Consider the following 26,437-nt stretch of genomic DNA (forward strand, 5'->3'; position numbering starts at 1 on the left):
AACTCTTCTGGTCACTAACATGCCCGAGGGGGGAATAGACGTACACTAGTTACCGATTTGTGTCGGTCTTAAATGTGAAATAAGAACAACACGTGGAAAAGAAAGGATGTTTTGTAGTTGCTGTTCACGGTTCAAGTCAAGAGAGGGCGCTGTAATCGGGCACTATTTTCAAAGAGCTAGTTCCCGCAAAACACATGCGCCGATCACTAGACTAAGCTCATCCCACGAGACCGTGTTCAGCCAACCAGAATACAGAAAAGGCAAGAGGTGTGTTATAAAACATTATATGAATATGTTGACGTTCTTTTAAACTTACCAGACTTTTGAGCAGATATCATAACAGACTCCACATTAGCATTGAGACTAGATTTACAATCTCCTTTAATAGCAGAATCGTCTAGGCCTATCACTGCTGTCTTGGTTTTAACACCACTAAAATAAGCAGTGGCCGTACCAGCCGAGTCCGGTACTTGCCTATCGGTATTGTAGGTCTAGGGGACAGGAAATAGTCACAGACTGATTTTATGCGCCGTATTTTTGACCAGGTGGGCGCACTCAATTTAGTGGGTGCGTTCGTTTAGCTTCCCTGGGTCGACCCCGATCTGCCCGGTACGTTCGAATAGCTTTGACGGGGCTCATCCGGGTCAGCCCCCATCCCCCCCCCCCCCCAATGCCCTGCTTGTGGAGTGGGTCACTTGGGGTGACCTGAGGTACATGCCATCACCACGAGAGGGTGAGTGTGTCCGTTCGATTAGCTCTTGTTAGGGGTTCACCCGAGTGAGCACCACGGGGTCGACCCAGGGAAGCTTATCAGGCACACTAGCCTTGCTAAAGGCAGTCGCGTTATTCGCTCCGAAAAGACGCCGCTGTAAACCCACCCGTATACCCTGTGCGTGGTGCGTGCGATTAGACCGCATGACCCACCCGTATACACACTGTCACATCGTACGACTACTGTGCACATAAGTCATCCGCACTCATACCACTAACCGCATGCGGAGGCCGTCAGGCCGACAGCCTTGTATGTCGGTATACTTTGTTTTGCTGTTATGGTTTTTCAGCATAATTGTATGAGGAGTTGTAATAAGATTTGTTTAAAAAAAATCTCCTCGAAAACCTAATAGTTACGAAAGCCCTCCAGAAAAAAACAACGATGTTTAAATCTGTGATAACGGCTTGATTCGTCATAATGGATTCACCAACGCCTCCCCTCCCATCCCTACCCCCACCCCTCCCCGCGTAAATAGCGGATGGCGTATCAGCGTTACAAATCCTTAACGATTGAATGTGCATACAATCTAATTACATACAAGTTTTGATGATTCCGTAATGACGAACTGTAAATTGTGATAACCGAATCAAAATATCTTGGCGGTTTTTTTTTTAGCACTATTCGAAATAGTTGATCCTCATTGTACACGTTATTAATAAATTGTAGGCCTCTCATTGACATGCATGGAGTATTTATTAAATTACTGGGCCCTCAACTTCTTCAATGCTATTTATTTATTCAACAATCTTCTCCTGCATTTACAGATATTTGTTTGTTCATAACAATAAGCAAAACAATGGAAAAGGGGAGTGGTACGAGGTCTTAAGCGTTTGTCTAAAATCAACAGTATCTTAGGCCACGTTCCCACGACCCCGCGTTAATTTGGCCGTAAACAAAAGACTAAGCCGAAGGCAGGCCGGGTCCTTCATCTACGACCACAACCCCGCCAGTTTGAAACGAATGTTCAAGACTATGACTTAGCACTATTTATTCTTACTAATATAGCAAAGCCATTTTCGGTTTACATGAATAGGCCCGAAACAATTGGAATGGACTTGTAAGTTCAAACTTGTGTTAAATAAATCCTGATCAAAGTTTGTATAAATCTCTCATAATATGCATTTGCAAATTGTCTGTACTCTGGATGTAGCTGGGGGCAAATGTGTGTAAACACCTTTTGTAATATTGTCAATGACCAGTGTTCACTCTTGATGTATCTCAACTATGCATAAAATAACAAACCTGTGAAAATTAGAGCTCAATTGGTCGTCGAAGTTGCGAGATAATAATGAAAGAAAAAACACTCTTGTCACACGAAGTTGTGTGCTTTCAGATGCTTGATTTCGAGACCTCAAAATCTAATTCTGAGGTCTCCAAATCAAATTCGTGGAAAATTACTTCTTTCTCGAAAACTACGTCTCTTCAGAGGGAGTCGTTTCTCACAGTCTTTCATACTGCCAACAGCTCCCCATTACTCGTTACCAAGTAAGGTTTTATGCTAATTTGAGTAATTACCAATTGTTTCCACTGCCTTTAAGCACATTTAGAAGATTTTGAGATTTTCAATATGAACGTGTCCTTTGTCAAAGAGGTTGCATACAATATTTAAAGGAACACGTTGCCTTGGATCGGTCGAGTCGGTCTTTGAAAAGCGTTTGTAGCCGTTTGTTATAAAATGCATATAGTTAGAAAGACATTTTAAAAGTAGAACATAATGATCCACACAAGTATCACTCGAAATTGCGTGGTTTTCCTTTTACCTCCTAGACAAACACGGTCGGCCATCCCATAAATGGCCGATCACGCAATTTCGAGGCAAATATGTGTGGATCATTGTATTCTACTTTTAAATCATCTTTCTAACCATATGCATTTTATAGCAAACGGTTACAAACGCTTTTCAAAGACCAACTCGACCGATCCAAGGCACCGTGTTCCTTTAACGACACAAGAAACAAAAATAAATTCAAAGGACCGAAATGAAAACGGCTAAGCAAACAGCTAACAAGGTCGTCTGTGGAGAACCCAATGCATTTCCTACATCACAGGCTTCATCCAGCGGGGAAGGGTTGGGATGGGTCACGGGGTATAGCGCCCTCAAGTGGTCATGCCGTCTCGTCTGACAGTGTTCCTTGTAGTCGAGGCATGCTGCGTATCTGACTACATGAGCGATATAAGATTGTTCATGGACACCGTGGACGAGATGAGACATAGAACCATTGGCGTATATACCAACATCTTCACCGCCATGTGTTTCTAGAAAATTACCAAAGAGAGCTGGCTGCTGAAAGTTGGGTTTCTCTGTGGAAGAGAAAACGATGTTTAGCAATTTCGAACAAAACTAAAATGTATAGGATTTGAGGCATTGCATGGTGAGTTATCAATATAAATTTAGTTTGTGGTAACACCATGTGTGTATCTACTTGCCAGGTAGAGTTTGTTCTTTAGAGAACTGTCTTGCTTTATATTTGGTTTGCGGTGACACCATGTGTGTATCTACTTGCCAGGTAGAGTTTGTTCTTTAGGGAACTGCCTTGCTTCATTCTACCACGGAGTAGATGTTTGGGGGTTCGGGAGACTTCTCAGTTCTGAAAAAACTGTGTAGCTTTTTAACTATTACCCGGGCGAATGGTATATAGAAAAAAAGCTGGGACTACTATTTTAGCTTATATGATTGGATTAACTGTACTACCGTGGAGTCAGTTCTTAAATTGGTCTCAACGTTTCGAATAGCTTGCTCTAGTCATCGTCAGGAGACTGAAACTAAAATGATAACATGAAATTGGTGACCCCCTCCCCAGCAATGTTATGTTGCTCTACTTCCTGTTCACCATTATCGTAGTTACTTATGTCATCGTTCCATAACCCCAGAGCCATCATTACGAAACCCTAACTGTAACCCCATGTTTTCTAAGGAAATAATAGCTTTCCAGTCTTTGTTGACAACTGTGTGGTTTACAGAGATGGTGATGATGACAGTTTCTTACCAGTGTCAACATTTGTAAGGTTTCGTCTTTTTCCCGTCGTTGCGTAACTTCTTCTTTCACTGAACCCCCCTGGGCCACTCGCGTAATGCATTGTCGTGAACGGCAAATTGTCATCTCCAATCTTGTTATCAACCAGGCCTGCATGCACAGAATAAAAATTGAAAGTGAGCAAAATATTTCAATTACTTTTAAATGAAAGCCTGTGATCGTCAGATAAATATACATTAATATTATAATTTGTCACTAGTTGGCGATGGGAGGGGGTATCTTTTTGAAGCACTGGCCCTGTTAACGTGTCGCCTATCAAAGCATGCATCGAAATCATTCGTTTTGTGCAAAAGAATCTGGTAAAATGCTTGAAATATTTTAATAGCATTAATGGCTAGACACTGGACACTATTGGTACCTGTCAAAAAACAGTCTTTTCACTTTGTGTGTCAATGTATATGCATACAATAACAAACCTGTGAATTTGTTTTACTCAATTGGTCGTCGCAGTTGCGAGATAACAGTGAAAGAAAAAACACCCTTGGCTCACGTAGTTGTGCGCTTTCAGATGCTTGATTTCGGGACCTCAAAATCTAATTTTGAGGTCTCGAAGTCAAATTCGTGGAAAATAACTTCTTTCTCGAAAACTAAGTTACTTTAGAGGGAGCTGTTTCTCACACTGTGTTTTACTACCAACAGCTCCACATTGCTTGTTGTTACCAAGTAAGTTTTTATGCTGACAGTTATGTTGAGTAATTGCAAATAGTGCCCACTGCCTTCAACATACATTTACAATCGGAGTCGCCGGGTAGTGCAATCAATATCTTGCCTCGTTGAGTCTGTATAAGGTGTACACCACTCCCTCAAACAAACAAATCATCATAATTACCTAGAATAGGATTGCCTTTGCTCGGGTATCCTCCCAATGTCAACACGTGACTATGATCAGCTGTGACGATCACCAATGTATCCTCCTCATTTGTCAATTGCATTGCTTTGGAAACAGCCTCTTCCATTGCAATAGTTTCACGGAGGGAAATATAGGCTTTCCCCATGTGGTTTCCATGATCGATTCGACCACCTATCAAAACAAATACAAACGCGGATAATTTGCACAGTCAAATTGTCACGTGAAACTCATTTTGTAGACATTATTTTTGTTTTTTAATAAGCATTAGTCAAAGAAAATGGTACACTTTACTTGGGTGTAAAACGTAAACAACAAACAATAAACGGTTGCTATGGCAATTGGACACCTTTATATACCGTTATGAAAAAGACTATTACTTCGGAACATCACACGGTTGAAATGTAAAAGACCCCTCCCAGTCCCGATATAGTGTGTATACTGGCCTTTGGGGTAAATAATGGATGGATCTTTTGCTAATTATTTACCTTCAACCATGAGAAAGAACCCCTTTTCATTTTTCTGCAGAATCTTGATTGCCTTTTCCACCATTTGGGCAATAGAAGGCTTACCAGCTTTATCAGTCAGACGCTCGCTTTCAAAGTTCATGTGGCTTGTCTCAAATAAACCTTAAATAATAATTGTGAAACGGTGTACATCAATGAGCAATAAGGTTTAATTCTCAGAGGCGGGCACTTGGTACAAGACGGTTTACATTTGTTTACCTCACAGCCCGACACTTATGCCTATACTACTTCACTTAAAGGCACTGGACACTATTGGTAATTACTCAAAATAATTGTTAGCATAAAACCTTTCTTGGTAACGAGCAATGGAGAGCTGTTGATAATATAAAACATTGTGAGAAACGGCTCCCTCTTAAACGTAATTTTCCACGAACTTGATTTCGAGACCTCGGAGTTACAGTTTGAGGTCCCGAAATCAAGCATCTGAAAGCACTTTCGTGTGACAATGGTGCTTTTTTCTTCCACTATTACCTCGCAACTTGGACTACCAATTATTGAGTTCTAATTTTCACAGGTTTTTTGTTTTGTGCATATACCAAGTGAGAAAAGACTGGTCTTTGACAATGTTACCAAAGGTGTCCAGTGTCTTTAAGTTTTTACAGATTAGTCTTTTTTTTAACAGTATAAAACATTGTGAGAAACAGCTCCCTCTGAAGCGACGTAGTTTCCGAGAAAGAAGTAATTTTCCACAAATTTGATTTCGAGACCTCAGATTTAGAATTTTAGAATAGTCACTCTATCTCGGTGGTGACTATAGCTCGATAGTCTAATGACAAAACATCTGCTATAGCAATGCAAAGGTCGTAGGCTCGAATCCCATCCGAGTGATTTGCATAGGTTCATAGAACTCGGGAAAGTTCTGAACATACAGTGCTTCAATACACATAAGTAATGTAAGGGTAAAAAACTACATGTTATAAAAACATCATAATGGTTACCAAGTAGGTGGCTTGTTTTAACTGGGTCGACCTTGTTGAACTCGTCAAGGTTCCATACATATCGGCTTGAAGCGTTATCCTTGCCAGAAAGCCATTCATCTGCAGGAAAATACCGTTTTCATACAACTTGTCAAGAATAAATAACTGCAATGAAAGTCCCCTTTCTACATAGGCCGCTGTTATAGAGAATTCTGCCCCCTGGAAATATTACCTCGTCGACTAAAACGGTCGGCCAGAATGAAACAAATAATAGGGAGAACAACCCAATTATTGATGATTATATACTTTATGTTATCAAAGGAACACGTTGCCTTGGATCGGTCGAGTTGGTCTTTGAAAAGCGTTCTGTAACCGTTTGTTATAAAATGCATATGGGTAAGATGTTGTAAAAATAGAAAACAATGATCTACACAAATATGCCTAAAAATTGCGTGGTTTTCAAAAAGTTGACTCCCATAAATGGCCAACCGTGTTAATTCGCAAAGTAAAAAGTAAAAAGAAATTTCGAGGCAAATTTGTGTGTATCGTTGTATTCTACTTTTAACACATCTTTTTACTAAACCATAACGCATTTCATAGCAAACGGTTACAAACGCTTTTTATAGACCAACTCGTCCGATCCATGGTAGCGTGTTCCTTTAAGATAGGCAACCCACCTATAAGGTTACGACCATCTTTACGTGATCCTTTTACGAAGGGATACTCTGGGTCTGACTCGGAGTTGGGAAGCATCTTTGATCTACCTCCACCTAGAATAACCTGTGTGTTAATAACAAGACAAAACACCTCACAAATGAAGAAAGGGATATTTATATATAGGATTTGAGGCATGGCATGGTGAGGTATCAATGTATATTTGGTTTGCGGTAACACCATGTGTGTATCTACTTGCCAGGTAGAGTTGTTCTTAGGGAACTGTCTTGCTTTATTCTACTGCCGTGGAGTAGATAATCGGAGGTTCGGGAGACTTCTCAGTTCTGAAAAGAACTGTCCTGCTTTTTAACTATTACCAGGACGGATGGTATAGAAATTAGACTGGACTACTACTTTAGCTTATAGGATCGTAATTACTGTACTGCCGCGGAGTCAGTTCTGAATTGGTCTCAACGTTTCGACTAGCTTGCTCTAGTCATCGTCAGGAGACTGAAGAGGTAAGAGATATTTATAACCAAGACAAATGTGGTAAGCGGTATGGCGGACGCGATAGAAGTGTATTGTTTGGTTTGGGTGTATACCAAAGATTAAGGGGCGCTAAATGACGCGCAAGATGCGGAACTGGAGCTTCATCTGTTGGAACGTGAAATACGCGTTGCCATTTCAGCCAGTGAATGTTTTGTTTCCCATCGATAGGAATGGTCATTGTCTGTACTGATTTGCTCTAATCTATTGTTGTATCGAAAGAGTAACTTGCCAAAACGGCGTCCAGAGTGGGATTTCACATTTCAGCCCGATAAGTTTGCGTCTTGCGCCTTTGGCGCTCTATAGTCAAAGTTACCCACACCTTATAGTGGGTGCGTTCGACCCCGGTCTGCCCCTGGTGCGTTCAAATAGCTTTGACGTCATTCCAGGGGCTCACCCGGGTCAGCCCCCAGAACCCTGCTTGTGGAGAGGGTCACTTGGGGGTGATCCGAGGTGTATGACGTTACCACGAGGGGACGAGTGTGATCGTTCGATTAGCACTTGTCAGGGGCTCACCCGAGTGAGCTCCGCGGGGTCGACCAATGAAAGCTAATCGAACGCACCCACTGTTGTAGCATTGTGTCCACCAAATCTCAATAAAGCTTCCTTTAGGAATAAATAATTAACGTAAATGCAAAATAAATGTTACGTTAGTGTTGTTGGCCAGGCTTATGAGTTGTTGAGCTATATCAGTACAACCAACGGCTGCCTCTTCGTCTGGTATATCTGCGTCAGTTTCCCATGATCGCTGAGGTGAGTGAGCGTACAGAGCTGCTGGAGTAGCGTGTGTTACTCGAGTAGTTGTCACAAATCCCGTTGATTTACCTGGAAATGCAGAGAGTTTTTAGTTCAATGTCAATTATTGGTGGAATGAAAGACAACATAATTAATCGACATTTCTTGCTGAAATCTGCTCTTATAACCTCGGGTCTAAAGCTCTTTCTTTTTTAAGGCAGTGGACACTATTGGTAATTACTCAAAATAATTATTAGCATAAAACCTGACTTTGTAACGAGTAAATGGGGAGAGGTTGATAATATAAAAAATTGTGAGAAACGGCTCCCTCTGAAGTGCCATAGTTTTCCAGAAAGAAGTAATTTTCCACGAATTTGATTTCGAGACCTCAGATTTAGAACTTGAGATCTCGAAATCAACCATCTAAACGCACACAACTTCATGTGACAAGGGTGTTTTTTCTTTCATTATTTTCTCGCAACTTCGACGACCGATTGAGCTCAAATTTTGACAGGTTTGTTATTTTATGCATATGTTGAGATACACAAACTGTGAAGACTAGTCTTTGACAATTACCAATAGTGTCCGCTGTCTTTAAGCCATTTTTTTATGCACGCAAAGGGACGATTGAACATCAGCAGATTAATCAATAAACATTTAACCACACGGTGTCTGAATAAGCTGTTTTCAATTACTCTTTTTTTTTTTTTTTTTTTTTGCTCGTGCCAATGGAAAAAATCTATAAGTTATTGTCTTTTTGTGCTATCCTTTAATAATTTGTTTTTCAATTTTACTCTTTTGTGTTTCATTTCATTGCTCGTCCTCTTTGTTGTTTTGTATGTATTTTGGACATTTTCTTTGTGTATTTTTATCCGAATAAATTCAACCAATCATCAATCTGTGTTAGCACGATAGCCAGAGATTGTGCTTGGGGCCTTTCTCAAACCTCGGCTTCGGCTTGGAGGCTCAGGCTTCAACTTTGCGGCTCAGGCTCCGGCTTTAGATTGAGGGCGCTCGCTGTCAAACGCTTTGGAACACCGAGGCTTCGGTTGGCTTCGGTTGGCTTCTGTTACTTCCGGCGGCGTGACGAACACAGCTGATAAATCATAACAATGTTTTTGTTGACATGGACGGAGATTTCGAGTTGTGCGCATTGCATCTTTTAATTTCCGATACTAACAAAATTATTTCAATACGAAGACAACGAAAACGATTTCTCTTGGCTTTACTGCAGCATAGTTCAACAACACAGGACAGAGACGTGAGTATTTTAATTAAAAGGAATTTGGTTTTGATTGTTCGTTCGAAGGTACCATCCATGTACATGATGAGTTGATGATAATTGAGTGGTACACAATGATTAATGAATGATTTGATCATAGAAACAGCTGATTGAACTTACAGTTGCAATTTGTTTTGTCTATAAAAACTGATTGTTATGTAACGCTAACTTGTCAATGCTTCAGGCAATGACATGGACGCCATGCTGTAAGAAATACGTGATGTCAGTTGTAGAGAGTCTGTGTGGGTGCTGTACGGTTGTTTACGTTTTTTTACGTTGGTTACTCGGCAGAACCCTTAAAAGTGAGGACGTGTTGGTTTTGGCCCTGCCTTTTCAGAAGTTGGCCATTTTAATGGTAAATAAAACACACATTTTTCATGGCGTAGCCGCCGTATACTTCTAGAAACTATATATAAGGCCCGCTCACAGGGGAGCCTTATAGTTTCTAGAAGTCAATCAGGCAATGATAGAATTTTGAGTACATTCTACTATTTTTTTTTCATAACCAATGAAAAATTGTAAGCTGGATACATACATTGCTCCGTTTGTTGTAAATTAATGTACAGAAAGAATGAACATAATTTTGATATTACTAACTAGTTTATACTCAGGCGCCCTATCCACAATCTTCCTCAAATGTTTGTGCCATTCAACATTCAAGACTACCTTGGTGGCCCTTAAGGTTAGAATTATTTCTCCTAACCACAGGTTTGTACGTGTTTAAAACAAGCCCTTACATCTATAACCACGAATTGCAGAAAGCACATTGCCACATTCAAGCCCATTTTGTTCTGTAAAGTCTTGCTGATCTTCCATATTCATAGAGCAATAATTTCCCTTAGAAAATATTAAAATTGTTACTCTTAAAAAATATCCGATGTCCTTGAGAAGAAAGGAACCTTTCAGCCCAGCCCCTGGATGTTACAAGGAAGAATTGCAGCTGGGACAGAAATGTCACTCTTGCGGTAATTTTTCCTGAAGTATTGTAGCCTATAAAAAATTGTTGCTTCAAATGAATTATCATTTTTGAATATTTTCTTCGCAGGTAATTCGGGGGCCTTAATGTAAATTTGGGACTACTTTTCTGCTTGCTACGCTCCAGGATGGAGGACTTGAATTAAGGAGAGACTTTAGGGTATCAAGAAGATCTTTCTTCAAGCTGGTATCAATAGTCAAGGAAGACAAGCAGCACGGATGGCAAATAGAAATTGAGCTGCTACTGTTTTTGTTTTGGTTGGCGTGCGGATGTGCATATAGAGTAGTGTCACGCAGCTGTGGAGTACCACTAGCATCCGTTTGTAGAATTGTACACAAACAACTTGCAGCCATCAACGGGAACCTTGAAAAGTTCATCCACTTTCCTAAACAGGAAGAATATGCTGCTATAACTAATGGCTTTGCAGCTCTTTCAGGGACCGCTAACATCGACGGAGCACTAGGGGCAGTAGATGGCACGCATGTCAGTGTAACTCCTCCAACTGATGACCGGGGAGCTTATACCAACATGAAAAGCCAGCACACAGTTCAGACACAGGCTGTTTGCAACCATGAGGGAGTTTTCATAGACATTTTCACGGGTTATCCTGGCAGTGTGCATGACGCTAGAGTATTCAGGAACAGTCCAATTGTGCTAGATAGGCAGTATCCTCCAAGAGGATACTATCTTCTTGGAGATACTGCCTATCCAGCATCTGACAAGATGCTTACACCATACAAACTACCAGAGGCTGCGCGACCAGCAAACGCAAGGTTTAACTATCATCACAGCAAGGCTAGATCGATCATCGAAAGAGCCTTTGGACAACTAAAAGTTCGGTGGCGATGCATCTTCACGAAGAAGATAGAGCTGCGGTCCATAATGGCACCTCACATAATAGCTTCTTGTTGTGCAATGCACAACTTGTGCCATGCCTCTGGTGAGTACATGTGTGCCCTGTATACAGGGGCCAATTTCATAGAGCTGCTTAAGCATAAAATTTGCGTAAGCACGAAAATAACTCGCTTATTACACATGTTACTGGCCAAAATTTCCTGCCATATACATTGCTTAAGACTAGTATTAAGCTGTTGTTTACTTAGCATTGCAATTGAGTGGAGTCTTGGCCGGTAATCTGATTTTACTAAGCAATGAATTTTTTGCTTAAGCAAAATTTTTTGCTTAAGCAGCTCTATGAAATTGGGCCCTGGTTATTATAAGTTATCACACAAGCGCGAGTGGAATACGGAAAAATATAGCGCTTCTGCGTCCCATATCCAACGAGGCGCGCATGTGAAAACGAATTTATCTTCCAGTCTCACTTGCAACATGCTAAATTTCGAACTTCCGAGCGTTATTTCACAACGAACAGCATTCACGCGCACAAAGTTTAGAACGTAACTTTTGCACTGTCTGTATACGGAGCGTGACAAAATCACATTTCACAATGCGCACTGTGTAATAAAAAGAGAGGAAGTAGGATATAAAACAGAGGTCGTAGCATATATTTTTATCCCCCTAGTAGTTCGAGCTTCTGATTGGTGGATTAGCGCGTACTGGAAGATAATATAAGTTATCACACAAGCGCGAGTGGAATACGAAAAAATACAGCGCTTCTGCGTCCCATATTTCGGCCTCCGAGTTGGATATGGGACGCAGACGCTCTATATTTTTTCGTATTCCACTCTGTACGCACACACTATGAGCATGACGCTTAATTTGTAGCACAAAGATTGAATAATATTGGCTGAGCTTCTACGACACTAGTATTGGCCCAAGACGATGGTGCTTGATTCTGGATAGTGTACTACGCGCGGTTGAATCGCCAAAGCGCGCCCGCCACGGTATGATTTAGTTACGTGGACGGCTCGAAATCTAGACTACACTCTGCAAGCTACCATCGTCTTGGCAATCCTGCAGCGGTGCGTGCACTGTGGGCGTTGCCGTATTATGTAAATAAGGCCGTTGTCAAGGTTTGTAATGCATATTCAATTTGTGAACAACATGGCAGCGCCCAGCAGCATGAAATGAAGTCGGGCCACGGTCGGACGTACGTACGGGACGAACGAGTGATACTATAGTATGGTTTGCCTAGCCATACTAAAGGAACGCAATGCAGGGATTTAAATTCTACATCCCCTTTTCCCAGAAAACCAAATAATAATTATTGTCGTTATTCTGAAGAATAGCTGACTACAGAATGTCTGAGAGAAAACTGACTAAGGAGGAATTAAGAAACAAAATGCTTGCATCTTCGTTACGTGTCGTGTTTGTTTTATGGTTTAAAATTTCCCGAATGATTTGTCGTTGGCAGATCACATGAACCACAGACAGACGAACTACCCGCAGTGCATATATTATACCATGGAGGTACCTCCATGATTATACTCACATGGAGGTAGAAACCTCCATGATACTACCGTATATAGTAGTTTTACTACAGCAAACACTATTCACTGTACATGTACAATTTAATTGTCGTTCAGGCATCGACTCACATGACTTTGCACATGTATTAAACTTTAGGGCTACTAATTGTGTCACAATCACATGAATACCTAATAGTCAGTATGTTATAATTAACAATGATGTAATGTGTCTAAAAACAATTGATACAGTTTAATTAAAATTATTTCTAAATAAAGACCAACACAAATTACTTGTTCATAAAATTTATTTCTTTATTGCCAAACACAAATTCTTCACAGAACAGTGGCTATTAAAATGATCAGGTTTGTAAACAAGCTATAACAACGATACCCCACAATTAAAGCCTGAGCGACTAGTGAAATTTGCTCCTCAACTATTCGTGCCTCAAATAGTCGCAACTTCAACACACTAGTCATTTTTCATGCCCCAAAATGCATTGCGACGTATTATTTGCTGCAGGTGCAATAGAGTAAAACTCACGCTGAAAGGATTTAAGGATTGTGTCACTTTATGTCTAGGGCTGGGCGACTAGTGCGACACAGTGTCAAACTTGTCGCACAGTCGAGATTATTAAAATTCTCTTCCACAATTATATACGCTTGAATCTTGATTCTGTCACAGATTTGTCTCTCTTGAATCAAGAACTCCATTCCTTAATTGCAGAGCAGTCGACTACCCATTCATCTGACAAGACGAGGCCTAAAAAGTATCAGTACTCCAAGGTGGGCATGCAGCAGTTCTCTAAAAGCAGACACCTTTCCTGGAAATGTGCCCTATCAGAAGAATGAAACAAATACAAATCATAGAATAAGTTCAGTGATTATATTGGGTCTCATTGTGCTAAACTTTTTCTGCATCAAGCTTAATGTAAAATGTATAGCTGTTTTGATTATTAATATTAAACCGTTGACCAGCGAGGGTTACGATCATCAATCAACCCAACTATAGCAATTGCAAACAAGTGTTAATTGCTTTTGTGCACAGAAGAAAAATGTAAGTTAAAAAAAACAAATGTCAGCCAATGAGCCATTTTCAAATTGAGGGATATGTATCTGTGTGCATTGAAGTGTTGGTGACTCGAGTCAGACAAATCCAATCTCACATAAAGCTGGGCTATGTTCGTTCCAAACCGAAACAAAACCAAGGAGTAGGCTCATACTTCCTTCGAATGCGAATGCGAAGTGGATTTTGGTGAGGCAATACTTTTACGAGCTGCCCTTCCATAAGTGAGACACAAGAAAATTGTGCTTCGCATGATGAAATAGCACTGCTATTTAGCAGGAAGGAGGTCTACCTACATAAATAACAACAAGTTTTGAAGTATTCAAACATGACAAACAATGACTACTTACAAATGTTTGACTTTACGTTTTCTAATTCTATACAGATTCGATCAATATAAACAAGATTCTCTCCAGTCACCACTTTGTGACACTGACAGTTACATAATGAATTGGGATCCATGACTTGCTCAGTTGCAAACGTTGGTCGTATGTGGTACCATGCTCTAGTTCCCTATAGTTTATTCACACCCAGACATCCTACCTCCATGGTCCAACTGCTGCCTGCATGCAGCAGACGAAGCACACGAGAACTGGCGGAGTTTATCGCAAAACCAGACCGTCCGCAGAGAGGGCACTAGCTGGTATATTGTGACATAGTCGTTCATTAATTGCCATCTAGATAGCAGATCAATATAGCTTCGGCTCACTTGTTCATCTTTAGCATTCATAATCGTGAATATTTCCTATTTTCTTACGATTTTTCCTCCACGACAAACACGGAGCTGCCAATGCCGTGTAATCATAACATAAATGACCCCGGGGTCAACTAATACATTATGTTAATTTATTACAACGATCGCACGCTCATTGGTCCTACACAAAGCTGTAGAAGAAAACAATGAAAACAATAACACAGCGCTGCAGGATTGCCAAGACGATGGTAGCTTGCAGAGTGTAGTCTAGATTTCGAGCCGCCCACGTAACTAAATCATACCGTGGCGGGCGCGCTTTGGCGATTCAACCGCGCGTAGTACACTATCCAGAATCAAGCACCATCGTCTTGGGCCAAGACTACTACGACACAGGCCCTGTTCTTTATATACCCATCCCCCACCTACTCCCTTGCAAAAGCCACTGAACAAATATAACTGTGCACATTAAAATTATAAAAATAAATACTGAACTGTCGCAAATACTTTCCACAGGAGATGTTCTCGAGATCGACGATGATCACAACCCGGATGGTGATGTTGAATTTGTCAATGAGGACGCTGCACAAATTGATGATGCTGCTGAGGGTGTCGACATGCGAGCAAGAATAGCACAACTCATTTCTGCACCAGTTGAGCGCCCACAGCATCTTGCACAACACGACTATTTTTTGTTACACGGTTCTGGGCCAACAGAAAATGAAAATTAAGGCTCGTGCAAAATATATAGCTCTTTGGTATGAAAAAAAACCTTTAGGCTACATCCAATACTGAATTCTATCCAAACCGTGTAAGCCAAATGTAACATTTTTTATCATGATAATTGTCTGTGTTTGTTCGTTCGTTTAGGAAAATGTTGACTGAATGTTCTTACTTTTGGGTAAGGTTGACTGTAATGGGTTATATTCTGTTGTATGGTGCTATACAGGACAGCCTCTGCTGGACCTTCACACAACTACGACGGACCAACTCACAACTACAACAGACCAACTCACAACTACGACAGACCAACTCACAACAAACAACTCACGACTACAACAAAACAACTCACAACTACAACAAACAACTCACGACTACAACAAACAACTCACGACTACAACAAACAACTGACAACTACAACAAAACAACTCACAACTTCTCATGACACAAATCATGTAGTTGTGAGTTGGTCTGTCGTAGTTGTAACTTGGTCCGTCGTAGTTGTGTGAAGGTCCAGCAGAGGCAGTCCTTTGTATAGAACACCATACAGCAGCAGAACATAACCCACAGCCAACTAACCAAAAATAAGAACCTTCAGTCGAAATTTTTCAAAATGAACTAATCAACACAGTCAATTCTCATGAACCAAATTTTACATTTCGCTTACACGGCTGGCACAGAATTCAGTATTCAGAAGCACCAGAAGCATGAGTTCGGTGTTCTTAACCGCTCGACCACAACACCCTATTGATGTATATCAATGATGATCCATGTTTTAAAAATAAATGAAAATCTGGTCATCCAAGTAAAATTATAAAGTTATTACCCTCATACAGAAAGAGGTATTACAGTTTAGGCTAAAAGGTGTGGTGATGCACTCCTTACTGTCACTTTGTATGAGACGATTAATGACAAGACGGAAGACTCATGTCAAGTTTACCGCAAACTTTATTATGACTAGACAACCCTGTGAGGGTGACACAGATCAACTAGAATAAATAAACATTAAAAACTGGTTATTAATTCACTGAATCGCAATGGGAACAATTTTGTTCCCATGCATAATGGCTTTACCCTTGTATGCACTGGTTTGATTGTGGGAAAGCTGATTTGATGATACTTTACTTACAGAAGAATACAAATTACTTTGCACAACAATTAAAGACAATCGAATGACTGCCTATGGGTTCTTTAGAAAAATGGTAAGTTTTATTTTTATTCTTCTGCAAGGTAGAGCATCTTCAAATCAGTTTGTGCAACAGTTATAATTTGTTTACTGTATGCAGATTTGTGTGTCAAATTTGACACTTCAGGCCTGGTTCAGATTGGTGTTTGCTATATTATAAAAAAAATTATCAGTACATGTACAGGTATGTTTATGAAGGGTGTACATAAATATAATAATAATAATGATGATGCTCATAAATATAATAATAATAATAATGATGATGGTGATGGTGATGGTGATGGTGATGGTGGTGGTGGTGGTGGTGGTGGTGGTGGTGGTAATAAATCATTCTAAAAGTGCGCCATCCCCCTTATTGGACGAGCTGCTGCTCTCTGTGCGTACGATCTGACAGTATTTAAATAATTCTATGTGTTCTATGGAGATGAGCTCGCAAACACACTGCTGCATAAGTCAAAAATGCAGAGGTCCATGTATGTATAGAAGTAATTGGACGCCTGTGTTTATTATCTTTCCATATTATAAAACCCCCCTCGTTTACAGCCATCAAGAATTATTGTGTCTTGACCGCTATTTGTACTACTATAGGGTCACTCTTCTTTATAAGATCACAGCGAAATCCACAAACTCGCCATGAAAAATCTTAAAAATTTGAAGGTTAGCGGTAGGCCCTCGCCCAATTCGCTACAAACCAATGGATTAAAGGGAGTTGATAGCTAATTCTTATGCTGCATGTTATTCACCATTGGTATGCTTCAAGAGCCCGCTGTGCAATCAATGGATCACAACATGCTATTGGTCCCTACTGTACTTATTTTGCACCCTGCATTTGAAAGTTGGGCACCACCCAGTTCTATTGAAGATGATGTCCCTCCTAACCTACTACATGCCCCATCCCTGTTATGTATGGACTACCCTGAATATTGACTAGAGTTTGCCAAGTTGTACACTAAACTACTAGGCTTACTTATTCCTGATTTGCCTGACTGACACAAGCTCTGACTAACTTTCATATTAAACGGCAAGCTGCCAGAAAAATTATGATTGTTCGCCCTTTGTTGTCCTTGTGTACCTGTACTCATGCTTTGAGAATGATGGCCCGTTATACCCCGAGTTACGTGTAAAGGCCGTGAAATATCCTGACTATTAATCTGTGAGATGTTCGCAATTATTGGCCCTTTATACATACTAGATGTTTGAAACCTTTCCGTATTCACGGTACTCGTGTTACCTACTAGCGTTACTGTTGGGGCTGTACTTGCTCCAGCATTAGGTCTGAAAGTGTAGCGACTCACCCGATTGGCCCGGCTAGTAAGCCACTCTCTGTAGCCGCCCATCTTCGCCCTCCTCATCAGGTATCACTTGGATTTCTTCAATGCGGTTCCCACTTCCAGCGAGTTGCCAAGAAGGTACCGAATTTTGCGAAACTATACAATCTATCTTAACTCCTCGGTGGCAGAATATTCAATGACGGTTCCCAGAAAGACAAGCACCCTTTCCCCAAATGCCTTGCTTTGGTTGGTTGAAAAGAACAATGGAACCACGTCTGAATGCGCCCTGACAATCCCAATCGCTTATAGCCCCGACTGTGCAACCTGACTATAATTATGCATATTTCCTGGTGTTAAATCGGTTTACTGCGTTACGCATTAAACCCTATTATGTACTCTACATTTGGTTAATAGCGCCCTCTTGAGCCTCAAGTTGAGGGTATTCGTTAGAATTTTGCAAAACAAAACTACACAGCTCACTTGACGCGAACGCGTACGGTTCGATATCTGCATGCGTATTCGTATCCGCGACTCTGCGAAACCTCTCCAATAAGACGGACACAGATTGTACGTAATTTGTGATATAAAAAATTAAAAAAATAAAAAAAGTGCAAAAAAAAAAGTAATGTAATGAGGTAAAACCTAATTAGGTTTGCTGGAATATAAAACTTAACTCTCATTATACGGCAATTATGGTAGCCTACGTCTATGTCACCGCAGTTTGTAAATGACGACGTGCGGCATCTAGCCTAAAGCCCGAGCCAATAAGTGACACAACCCCACATCATGTACGTACATGTACATTTAGCTCAGTATAGATGAGGCGCAAGGGTTGTAGGCAAAATCATGTTCCAAACGACATACCTTGGTTACATTGGCTGTGCCATACAGACGATTGATTGTACTTGTTCAAATTGGTACATGAAGCAACAACTCACCTGAAAGATTGTCAGTTTCAAGTGGATTGACGTCTTTAAATTGTTCAAAATTCCACACGAACTTGCTGTTTGTCTTGTCTTTACCTGCTTGCCATTCGTCTTAAACAAAACATAATATTGTAAAACATTTAGTGAAATAAATCCTTTACTTGATTGTTTAAAGCTTCATGTGACCGAAAGAACAGAAAAAAAGAAAAGAAAATAAGACGAATAGATTCATTACCATTAAATAAGTTCATCTGGATTGCGGAAGAATATTAAATTAAAAATTCGTTTTTACAAATCCAAAATTATGTATGATATACTTACATATAATTTACAAAGCTCCTAGCTTAGGAGTGAAACGTAACTAATAGTACTAAATTATATGTAAAGTATACATCATACATAATTTTGGATTTGTAAAAACGAATCTTTTATTTTAGATTCATTACCACTTTATATTCAAGTACATTCATCCTATCTTCTATAACTACCCACCATGCTGTCTCTGTGGTAATGTCAGCGTCTTGTGGCTCCTGGACAGTTATCGATTCACCATTATCGACTTACCAATATTGATTTACCATTGTCGTTTCAACATTATCTTTTCCCATTATCGATTCTCCATTTTTGATTCACAGTTATCTTTTTACGACTATCGGTTCACCATTATTGATTCACAAATATTATCGAATCACCGTTATCGATTCACCAACATCGAATAGTCGTTATTGATTTACAAATATCGACTCATCAATATCGACTAATAATTATCGATCAACCATTTTTGATTCACCATTATCAATTCAGCATTATTAATTTCAGTAGCTCGGTTTCTATGGAATCTGGATGGGATCAGAAGCTGTAAAAGCAAAATGGTGCAATAGTCATCAATAATTGGGTTTAAGTTTTATCAGGTTTACATACCGTTGAGATTTCGTCCATCATTTCTAGATCCAGCTTTAGAAAAGTCTTTAGGATACTCTGGGTCGGCAGCTTCTCTCGGTAACATTTTCATCCTTCCCCCACCCATTATAATCTGGCATAGATTAATGAAGAAGTATAGTATAAAAATGACCGCACCAAAAGTTGGTGGTACATTCGAGTTCATTTTTTTGGTCGGCATACAGCAATGAATAGCAGGAAGGGTATTCTAGGAAGCTGCAGGGGCCTTATTCATGAAGCCCTCGTAAATCGGTCACTTACGTGGCTCTAAGTAAGACTTTAGTAAGACTTTAGTAAAGTTATTTACGAAGCCTTCTTACCGCTTTACTACCGCGTTTCTTACTAAACCTCTCGTAACGCCTTCTTAAGCGGGAACGCGCTTGAGCTGAACAGTCATGGATTTGTTATGTAATTCACTGGAGCGTGATCTCATTGTCCAGAACGATATTTATACAGTGACTGGACTGACTTAGGTCATTTAGAAGATATTTGTCACCCTGCTAACATGGAGAGCCAGACTAAAGCAAGGAGGAAGACCGTTCAACGCGAGGAGGAGGCAAAGGGGTATTGGAAGGCGAAGTTTCTCGCCTGCTGAGATAGTGAAGTTAGATGACCTTGTTGCATTGAATTGATAGGTGCTTAACAACAAATTTTCAGATGTTGTAACGCTAAAGAGAAAGGTCGATACCTGGGCAAATCGTGGAGAATCAACTGTGTTGGAAAAGTCCTCAGAACTACCAAAGTGGTTCATCACAAATGGGATGACATTCAGAGATTTCGCAAGCTTTCACACGACGCAAACATGCAATGAGAGTACAATATGTAGTTTGTTACCCCTAAACTAAAAATATAAAATAAACAAATAGACGAAGTAAATAAAGTAAATGAAGCAAATACTACAAAGCAACTCGTTCGCACCTTTGTAACCTCCCGACTTGACATGGGAAACTATCTCCTCTATGGACTGCATAATAATCAATTTACCGCTTGTCTCGCTTTCAAAATATTGCCGTCAGAATTGTAACCCGGTCCAACACTAGAGTCACATCACACCTATCCTACGAGATCTACATTGGCTACCCATTAAGGATAGAATCATCTTCAAGATCCTTGTGTATGTCTATCGCTCATATCAAAAGCCACTTTATCAGCATATCTCTCAGAAGGACGCCAACCCCCATATATACTTCCAACCGCCAGTCTATACGCGATCTAATAACAAACATCTTTTAAGGAAACCCCTGGCCAAAACATCATGGGGTAAAAGATCAACTACTTCTGCTGCTCCTTCATTATGGAACGACTTGCCGGATCATGTTAAACTTTCTCCATCAATAGCTTTGTTCAAAACTTCCCTTAAGCCTCATCTAATGAGGACTTCATAACTTTTTTCCCGTTTATTGTGTCACTGCGCCATGAGCATATTGAGACGAATACCCGCGCATTATACATGCCCACTATTATTATTACTATAAACTAAATAACGAAATAAAATAACAAAATCACGAAAAATTTACTAAAATGTGAGCAAAAAATAGGTTAGTAAATTCTCAAAATTTTTGAGAAAGTTTGAGAAAATGTCGCAAAGATTGTAGAACATATTAAAAGTTGTTGTAATTGACATAAAGCGCAATTCGCCCGAAAATATTGGACAGGAATGTTGGAAAAGGGTTTAAGAAAACGCTACGAAGTCGAAAACACCCCACGTAGCACTAGTAAGGACTTACGCACTCGATTGAAGTTACGAGTGCTTCGTGAATATGACGCAACTCGCTAAGAACGAACTAGTAACACGTAAATGCTTACTAAGGCCTAAGAAGGCTTCATGAATAAGGCCCCAGCTTCCAAAACCGGCGTGTAGATTCACCTTTGACCTCAGTCATTTCACATAGAGATACGCAGTCAAACTCTATTGCGGACTTGAGAGCAGTGAACTGTTTGGGCATATTGGGTGCACGTTTATCCAATGTCATTGTTGTATCCAATGTAATCACTGGATCTGTGAAGCTGGGACCTGTATTTATCCTTGCGTATTAAGACAGGGGTCCAGTCTACCTGTCTGCGACCTCCCCATACTGTTATAAGTTCTATAATGGGAGACTTTGGGACGCTAGGTGGCAGCAGACTTACCATGTAAATGTCCAGTACTTAGTTCTGAGCGTGCGCACATGATCGAGTACAATGGATTTTACCTGGTAAGTATGCTGCCACCAAGCGTCCCAAAAGTCTACCTGGTTTTCCCTTACATTGTACATGAACAAATGGTATGGAAATAAACCTAAACCTGAAACCTGAACCAAGCCTGCATTAAGTGGGGATGCTTTTTAAACGATGAAAATCTCCAGTAGTTTTTTTATGTGTGTAAGGTTTGAGACATCACAACTTTTACCTTTGACAAAGCTGAACTAAGGAATTTATCCCATTCGAGGTCTGTTTCTTCCCCGTGATCCCGTCACTGTTGTTATACCCATCCCATCTCCGACGAAAAACAACACGTTCTTAGCTTTATTCGTGTTGAGTGTTTGCTCTCTGGTTATAGCTTTCTGCAAACTGTCGTAAGCCAGTTCATTCCGGTATTTCGCACCTACAACGATTTTATAAAGTACCAACATTACTCGAAGACACTCAGATAGTGTCGTCTTCTTAGAACTCGAAGATAATTAGTGCAATTTGCTTGGGTTTCGTGATTTAGCTTTTGCATATTTTAAAGCCATTGGACCCTTTCGGTACAGAACAAAAAAAGTTCACAGATTTACAAACAATTTACAGGGTTTACAGAAGGTAATAGTGAAAGACTTCTCTTGAAATATTAGTCCATGAAATGCTTTACATTTTGAGAAAACGGTAAAACAATATAAATTCTCGTCAGCGAGAATTACGGATTGATTTTAAACACATGTCATGACACGGCGAAACGTGCGGAAACCAGAGTGGGTTTTCCCGTTGTTTTCTCCCGACTCCGAAGACCGATTGAGCCTAAATTTTCACAGGTTTGTTGTGTTATATATAAGTTGTGATACACGAAGTGTGGGACTTGGACAATACTGTTTACCGAAAGTGTATAATGGCTTTAAAGCTCCTAGTAAATATAATACATTTACCTAGAGTGCTCTTAAAAAATAATTATTGGAAAAAAAAAAAAAAATACTTTCATTTACTAAATAAAACATCCATTCGTTGATTATGGGGGTATTCATTTCCATTAATGACCTTTTGATCACTATACAGATATCTAATTGCCTATAGTTCTAAACCTTATTGTTATATTAAGACGGTGATACATGCATATTTATTGCAATACCGAAATACATATACCGGGTATTTTGTTATGAGATTAAGGTGTGTTCTTTCTCGACCATCATCTTCTGTGTTTTTCGATAAAAAATAATCGGCTGTAACATTTGTTGTGTTCGTTCGTCGTTAAACTATCAATACAAGACAATGGAACAGGGCACATTGCGTCAAAAACTCGGGTTCTATTCACGTGATAACAACAAGCAAAACAACAGAGCTCTCGTACAACCAGATCTCGAGTGAAACAATGTGATCACTAAGTCTACATACATTATCATATTCAACTTTGATCCGTTGAAAAGTCAAATGGGGCTCTACTCAAGCGAGAACCAATATATGCCTACTTGCTTTGTGGTAGCACATTGCCTCCTGCAGCCAGCATATAGATCCAAGTTAACCATCTTAAATCCAACATGTTGAAATCAAAGTAACAAAATCAGAGGTAATGAAACAGTGTATACCGATCGTCACTGTTTGTATCCGACTGAGGTCATAGTCAGTTTGAATTACAGACTTCATAACTGTAGAACAGCAATAACTTATCATTTCATTCATTCTTTGGCTTTTGAACCTTGGAAATAAATTATCGGTTCTTGAACTTTAATTTCATATTTCAAATGGCCATTATCTATATCGGTACTTGTACTATATCATCAACTTCACATCTGTATTTTTTAATACCAATTAATCTACTGTGAAGTTTTACAAAAAATGGGACTCCTTCAAAGTATTGTGCCGACTTTAACTCTGCATTTTACTAAAGTGGTATACTAGGTCGGTCGATTATATACTTTGTTTTGCTTTAACGGTTTTTCAGCATAATTGTATGAGGAGTTGTAACAAGATTTGTTTAAAAAAAAATCACCTCGAAAAACTAATAGTTACGAAAGCCCTCCAGAAAAAAAAAAAAAACGATGTTTAAATCTGTGATAACGGCTTGATTCGTCATAATGGATTCACCAACGCCTCCCCTCCCATCCCTACCCCCACCCCTCCCCGCGTAAATAGCGGATGGCGTATCAGCGTTACAAATCCTTAACGATTGAATGTGCATACAATATAATTACATACACGTTTTGATGATTCCGTAATGATGGACTGTAAATTGTGATAACCGAATCAAAATATCTTGGCGTGTTTTTTTTAGCACTATTCGAAATAGTTGATCCTCAATGTACACGTTCTTAATAAATTGTAGGCCTCTCATTTACATGCATGGAGTATTTATTAAATTACTGGGCCCTCAACTTCTTCAATGCTATTTATTTATTCAACAACCTTCTCCTGCATTTACAAATATTTGTTTGTTCATAACAATAAGTAAAACAATGGAAAAGGGGAGTGGTACGAGGTCTTAAGCGTTTGTCTTAAATCAACAGTATCTTAGGCCCCGTTCCCACTGGGCCCCGCGTTAGTTTGGCCGTAAACAAAAGACTAAGCCGAAGGCGCACGCCGGGTCCTTCATCTACGACCACAACCCCGCCAGTTTGAAACGAATGTTCAAGACTATGACTTAGCACAATTTATTCTTACTAATATAGCATAGCCATTTTCGGTTTACATGAATAGGCCCAAAACAATTGGAATGGACTTGTGTTAAATAAATGCTGATCAAAGTTTGTATAAATCTCTCATATATGCATTTGCAACTTGTCTGTACTCTGAATGTAGCTGGGGGCAAATGTGTGTAAACACCTTTTGTAATATTGTCAAAGACCAGTGTTCACTCTTGCCGTATCTCAACTATGCATAAAATAACAAACCTGTGAAAATTAGAGCTCAATTGGTCGTCGAAGTTGCGAGATAATAATGAAAGAAAAAAACACCCTTGTAACACGAAGTTGTGTGCTTTCAGATGCTTGATTTCGAGACCCTCAAAATCTAATTCTGAGGTCTCGAAATCAAATTCGTGAAAAATTACTTCTTTCTCGAAAACTACGTCTCTTCAGATGGAGGCGTTTCTCAAAGTCTTTCATACTGCCAACAGCTCCCCATTACTCGTTACCAAGTAAGGTTTTATGCTAATTTGAGTAATTAACCAATAGTGTACACTGCCTTTAAGCACATTTTGACAATTTTGAGATTTTCAATATATGAACGAGTCCTTTATGTCAAAGATAAAGGTCCAAGATGGGGACAGAAATTTTCGGGGACAGATTTCCATGAAACACCGGCCCAAGGCGGAACCTGCCATACGTGTTTTTTAAAACAATCGAAATGACTTTAATCTCATCCAAAAGTTCATTTGATTGTTTTTGATTTTTGTGGTTTGTATTGATTGTTTTTGCTCCATTGAACATTCTTGTTTCCCAAAAGCATTTGTGGGTTTCGGTGGTAGTAGACTCTGAGAAAACAAAGAATACAATTGAAAATCAGTTTTAAAATACCCTTTAAGGGCAAAGGCAGGACACACTAACTTTCAACCACTAGTGAGTCTTTCCACTTGGTGTATCTCAACATATTCTTAAATTAACAAACCCGTGAACATTATTTTGAGCTCAATTGGTCGTCGAAATTGCGAGAGAATAATGGGAAAATCACCCCCGTCGCACAAGTTGTGTGCTTTCAGATGCCTTCAGTTTGAGATCTTAACAACTCGAGAAAATACTTCTTTCTCGAAAACTAGGTTTCTTCAGAGAGAGCCGTTTCTCACAATGTTTTATACTATTAACATCTCTCCATTGCTCATTACCAAGTAAGTCTGTATGCTAGCAATTCTGTTGAGTAATTACCTATGGTGTCCAGTGCCGTTAATGTTGCTCTGTTGGTGGCGCACTCTACTATAAATACATTGTCATTGCATTTCGATTTCGGAAAAAAACACACTGAGTTAGTTTTAGTAAACATATACCTCAAAAGAGTGGAAGCACGAAAAAGATCCATCTGAACATATATATTGCGTACACAGTTCTTTCTTTGATAATAAACTTGCACTTTAACTCACAATTATCAGGGAAATACATCAATTGAGCGGAAATAGAAGGAAAACGGCCAGGAACTTCAGGAAGCAATCACACAGTGCAACCCAGTAGGGCGGATATACATGTAAAAACACCATACCATTAAAGCGTGTACAAATTGATCTCCATTGGTAACATACAGCCTCATCCAAACCAGTGATAGAGTAAGTCACTGCTTTCAATCAGTGACTTTACCACATACACAATGTAGTGTAGAGTTTTACACCATTGGTATCCATTCCACATACAGTATCATTCAAACCAATGCTAGAGTAAGTCACTGCCATAAATCAGTGACTTTAACACGGTATTGATCCACTATTGTAACATACAGCCTCGTCCAAACCAATGGTAGAGTAAGTGACTGCAATCAATCACTGACTTTAACACGCCCGTATCTATGATTGGCTGCTCATCGATTGTCAATCAAACCCGAAGTAGACTGATGAGCGCTTCAATGAAAATGCAGCAGTATTTAAACGCGCTGCACCAGCAGCAGTGTTCATAACAACTTTGCATCAGAGAAGAACTGAGAAGGTTTGAACTACAAGAACACATCATCAAGGTAAGTGTTTCTCATTCTACTGCCGGACTTAAGCTTTGGCTTCTAGATGCAAGTAGTGGGTTTAAGGTTAGCCAATTGCAATGTGCTTGCAGTTTTTGCTCCAAAAGGGACACCACTCGATACAGCTGATATTCTCATGCAGTGGTTAGGTCTCTTCTCTCC

General features: G+C 39.8%; 1 pseudogene; it reads right to left on the minus strand.

Moving 5' to 3' along the window:
* Positions 1-26,437, minus strand: part of LOC139950935 (alkaline phosphatase-like) — a 68,975-nt pseudogene that overhangs the window by 5,840 nt on the left and 36,698 nt on the right.

This window comes from Asterias amurensis, chromosome 18 (assembly GCF_032118995.1).
Source record: "Asterias amurensis chromosome 18, ASM3211899v1".
Lineage (NCBI taxonomy): Eukaryota > Metazoa > Echinodermata > Asteroidea > Forcipulatida > Asteriidae > Asterias > Asterias amurensis.